Below are 5,728 nucleotides of genomic sequence, written 5' to 3'. Positions count from 1 at the left end.
TACAATCTCTTTCACTATTGCCTGTCTTCTGTGTCATCACCATGTAATGCTGTGCTATGGTATTAGACTTTGCTGAAAAGGTCAGAGAAACTAATGCCAGAAAGCATTACAGTACCAGAGGGAAAAGTGCAAAGCTATAGCGTGAAGAGTATACAATTTCCCCACAGTCTATCAGTAGCAGTTCTAGGACACTCATGCTTTCCAGGGAGCCAGCATGGGGAAACTCCACGCCAAACTTGTCCCTTTTCTCACCTTCCTTTCTCTTTATAAAATACCTCATTCTCCTTTTTTCTGTTATCTTTCCAACAAACTTTGGAAAGTACTTGTATAATACTTTTAGGTATTGAGAATTGGAGGGAAGAAAGTAACTTTGAATCTTTTTTAGCTTTTAAAAATATTTTGTGAGCTATACAAGCAAAGCATGCCTGTTATAAAATATATAGATATGAAGAAAACAGAAAATAAGCCATGAACTTCCTCAAATATTTCTTGTCTGTAAATATTTCTGTATATCAGAGAAACAGGTTTATCTTTTTTTTATGTTAACCATTTTAAGTGTACAGTTCAGTGGTGTTAAGTATATTTATGTTGTTGTGAAACAGATTTCCAGAAATTCTTTACCTTGCAAATCTGAACTTTTATATTCATTAAGCAGCAGCCCTCTTTCTTCCTCTACTTTCAGCCTCCAGGAACTATCATTCTACTTTCTTTTTCTGTGACTTTGACTACTTCAGATGTCTTATATAAGTAGAAACATACAGGTAATTAATTTTTTTTTTATAATTGGCACATATGACTTGTCAAAAGCACATATCAGAATTGCATTCCTTTTTAAAGGATGGATAGTATTCCATTGTACGAATATTTTAAAATCCATTCATCCATTAATGGACACTGGGATTCTGCCATCTTATAGTTTCTGTGAGTAGTTCTATGACTATGGGCCACTTTCAATTCTTTCGGAAATACTGTTGACCCTCTATATCTGTGGGTTCTACATCCATGGGATCAACAAATTGAAGATGGAAAGTATTTGGAGAAAATTCTAGAAAGTTTCAGAAAGCAAAATTTGAATTTGCTGCATGCCAACCACTTTGCTAAATCCACACTAATGACATGCTGTGCAGGCGTACGCTGCTGTAGGCTCTCAACGTTGCGCAGATTCTCACTTTCCCTCCAGCACTCTTTCTTGAGCATGACTCGCCTTGAGTCTGGTTTGCATTCTATGTAGTTAGGCCTATGATGGTTGTATCTGTATGCCCTTTTTTACTTATCATTATTCCTTAAATAACACAGTTTAACAACTATTTTCACAGTATTTACATTGTCTTAGGTATTATACATAGTCTACAGATGATTTGAAGTATACAGGATGATGTTCTTAGGCTCTATGTAAACATTACACCATTTTATATACAGCTCTTGACAATCCATGAATTTTGCTATCTGCAGGGGTCCTGGAATCAATCTTCCATGGATATTGAGGAATGATAATACACACAGAAGTGGGAATGCTGAATCACAAGATATTTCTACATTTATTTATTTATGTACTTATTTATTTACTTATTTTGGCAGTACTAGGGTTTGAACTCAGGTCTTTGCACTTGCTAGGCAGGTGTGCTACCATTTAAACTACAACCAAGCCTTTCACTTTTAATTTTTTAAGGAAACTTCATAGTATTTTACATAGCTGCTGCACCATTTTACAATCCCACCAATAGTGTGCAAGGGTCCTGATTCCTGTTTATCTTCACCAACATTTATTATTTTCTGTTTTTTTAAACACTGGTTATCCTGACAGACATGATGTGGTATCTTGTTGTGGGTATGATTGGCCTCTTTTCCACAAGCTTGGTTGTACATGTTCTTTGAAGAATGTCTGATCAAGTCCTCTGCTCACTTATTAAATCAGGCTATTTGATACTTTTTGTTGAGTTGTAGGATTCTTTACACATTATGAATTTTAACTCCGTATCAGTTATAGGATTTAAAAATGTTTCCTCCCTTTCTACTGATTGCCTTTTAGACATCTCTTGATATCTTAAAGTTTTTATATTTGATGTAGCCCTATTTTTCTATTTTTGCTTTTGTTACATGCTTTTGATGTCATATCCTAGAAGTCATTGTCAGGTCCAACATTATGAATTTTCTATGTTTCCTCCTAGGAGCTTTATAGTTTTATGTCTGCATATGAATATCTGGCTTTCCTAACACTGTTTGCTGAAGATTCTGTCCCAGTTTAGTGGTTTTGGTTTTGTTAAAGATCATTTGACCACAAACAAAAGGGTAAATTTCTGGATTTTATATTGTATTCCAAGCGTTTGCCTATCTTTATTCTAGTACTACATTGTTTTCATTATTGTTTGAAGTCAGGAAGTGTGAATCCTTCAGCTTTGTTTTTTTTTTTTAAATAAATTTTTATTAGGATATGTTCATTATACAGGGGGGATTCGTAGTGACAATTTGGATTAGACTTATATTGTACATTATTTATTGTTTCCATTGTCTCCCCCTCAATCCCCTCCCCACCTCACTTAAAGAAATTGCTTAGTATTGGTACAAAAACAGACAGGAAGATCAATGGATCAGAATAGAAGATTTAGACATAAACCCACCCATCTATAGCCAACTGATCTTCGACAAAAGAGCCTAAAACACACGATGGAGAAAAGACAGCCTCTTCAACAAATGCTGCTGGGAAAACTGGATATCCACATGCAGAAGACTGAAACTAGATCCCTGTCTTTCACTCTGTACCAAAATCAACTCAAAGCGGATCAAAGACCTTGATATAAGGCCTGAAACTTTGAAACAACTCCACAAAGCAGTAGGAAATACACTGGAACAGATAGGTATAAGGAACGACTTCCTAAACAGAATTTAAAAGGCTTAACATCTAAGACAAACAATGAACAAATGGCACTGCATTAAGCTAAAGAGCTTCTGCACAGCAAAGGAAACAGTCACCAGACTCAAGAGACAGCCCACAGAATGGGAGAAAATCTTTGCCAGCTACTCGTCCGATAAGGGGCTAATATCCAGGATCTACAAGGAACTCAAAAAATTCAGCCCCCAAACAATGAACACCCCAATGAAGAAATGGGCACATGAATTTAACAGGGAATTTGCAAAAGAAGAGGTACAAATGGCCAGTAAATACATGAAGTGTGCAAGTTCCCTGGTAATAATAGAAATGCAAATCAAAACTTTGTTCTTTTTCTAATGAAGTAAAAAATTTGCTACTAGGGGTCCCTTGGAATTCTACATACATTTTTGGATTAATATTAAGTGATACTTTACTGTACATTTTGCTCTGATTTTTCCATTAAAATGTGCATTGAGGTAACTTCCCATATCAATATAATTACCCATGTTAAGAGAAATATACTCTTTGGAATACATTATACTATATGTGTGTAATAGAATTAGTAGGTTACATACTTAAATTCAATTACATTTTTGTTATTCTACTTATTACTTTGTGAGTATACTTATTATCTTTGAGGAGTTAGTCTGTAAGATAAATTACTAAACATAGAAATATTGGCTCAAAGATAAATACTAGGGTATAAGTTCCACAAGGGTTTATTGTTGCATCCATAGTGACTAGAACAGTAACTTATATGAGGTGCTTAATAAATATTCATGTAGTGATAAAAAGGAAACATATGCATACAAATTTTTAAGCTATAATTCTTAAACTGAGTCTCAAGACAATGAAAGACATTTTTCCAGCAGACTATATATAATAGATACTGCTGACAGAGCATCTTTCTCCCTGGCCATCTTCAAACTAATTGTGACTGTTTAACATAGTCTGGCCAATGAGATGCAAGTGGAAAACTGCCACATAGGGATTATGGGAATGAGGCCTTATGCTTTTTTAAATAAAATGAGAGAATTTTAGTGGCATACCATTGAATGTCCTTTCTTGTTCTTTCTACAAGGAAAGTAGATGTACTGTTTGAAATGTCAGTGACTCTGTCTTAAGAAGGCAAAGCAGTGAGTATGAGGAGGAAGGTCAGCTTGCTGAATAATTCAAATGATAGGAGTCTGGGTACTTACTGGCATTGGGGGGCTATTGCATCAACCTTGGAATAGCAAACTATGGACTTCTCTATTTGTTTAAGAACTGTTGGTTGCTTTTCTGTTATTTATTGCCAGAGGAATTTCTAGTTGACTCACAGACAACTGCAAAATATATTCTGGATAGATAAGTCAGTGTGACCAAAGACATGAGATTGTGACATAACATGGGGTGTTAGGCAATCTGCAAATAAAGGAAGGAGTTCAGTTTGGTTAGGACTTCGGGATAAAACTAGAGAGAGGGAGTTGGAGTCTTGTGTGCCATAAGAAGGCATTTGTATTTAATTCTGGAGGCAATTGTCAGGCAATGAATTGAATTACCCACGGGTGAAGCAAGATCACTCTGCAGGAATGCAGCGTAGGCATTGGAGATGGGCAACGGAGGAGGCTGGGACACAGTTCAGGGAGCTATTTCAGTGTTGAGATGAGAAAAAGTGAGGGTCCCAAACTCCAGTGACAACAGTAGGGAGAGGGAGAAATGTGGGCTTGAAGAATATTTGACATGACTTAATTAATACTTTAATATAAATAGGTATATCAGAGAGAGAAGTTTTATTAGTGTATTTTATCACATCTAACACACTATCAATATAAAGGACATTAATATTTCGAATTAACATACATTAATAATATGAGGCGATTTCATTGTGGTAATTTCATACATGCATACAATCTACCTTGAACAAGTTGATCCCTCCATTATGCTCCCATTCCCATTCCTCCTTTCGCCTTTTCTCAAACAGTTTTTGGTGGGTTTCGGAACGCTGTCTTCATGTATACATGTGTAATGTACTTTGATCCCTCAATAACCTTTCTTTTTCCTCTCATCTCCCTCTGATCCCCCCTCCCAGGGAGTCCCCCATATATATTCATGTCCCATCATCATTGTCGTTGTCATTGTCATCATGATTTTAAGTCTAGTTTCCACAAATGAGCAAGAATATGCATTGTTTGACTTTGAACTTGGCTTAGTTCACTCAGCATTGTGATCTCTAGTTCCATCCATCTTTCTGCAAATGACAAAATTTCATTTTTTCTTGATGGCTGAGTAATATTCTGTGGTGTATACACAAACATATACCATATTTTCTTTACCTATTCATCAGTTGTTGGGCTTCTCAGCTGTTTCAACAGTTTAGCTATTGTTAAAGCCCTTCAGTAAATGAGAATATGCAAGTATCTCTCCTGTGTACTGATTTATATTCCTTCAGATAAATGCCTAAGAGTAGTATGGCAGGGAGGGATACCATTATTGAATGTAACATTTAAAGGAGAAAAATACAATATAAATAAATTATGATATACTGATACAAAACATGCTTTGATTTCATAGATGTAAAAAGATTTGCATCAAAGAGCTAGTGAACATTGGCAATAGCTAATATTTATAGTTAGTATGTGTCAGGCATTGCGATAAACATTTTGCCTTGATTATTTCACTTACTGCATTCAAAACTTTCTGAAAAAAATGGGATTTTTCTTTCCCAGTTGAGACAATAAGCAGAAGTTGACTCTGTTTCTCACTATAGTAAATGCATGGGTGTTGCTAATGACACAAAAAAAAATCCTGTATTTGAGGATTTTTGAACCGGCTATTGAAGCTACTCAGTAGGGAGCTGGGTTAAATGTCCTTCCACCT

Source organism: Castor canadensis, chromosome 6 (genome assembly GCF_047511655.1).
Source record: "Castor canadensis chromosome 6, mCasCan1.hap1v2, whole genome shotgun sequence".
NCBI classification, from domain to species: Eukaryota; Metazoa; Chordata; class Mammalia; order Rodentia; family Castoridae; genus Castor; species Castor canadensis.
The sequence above is the reverse complement of the archived record's forward strand: the minus strand, read 5'-3'. Positions refer to the sequence as shown.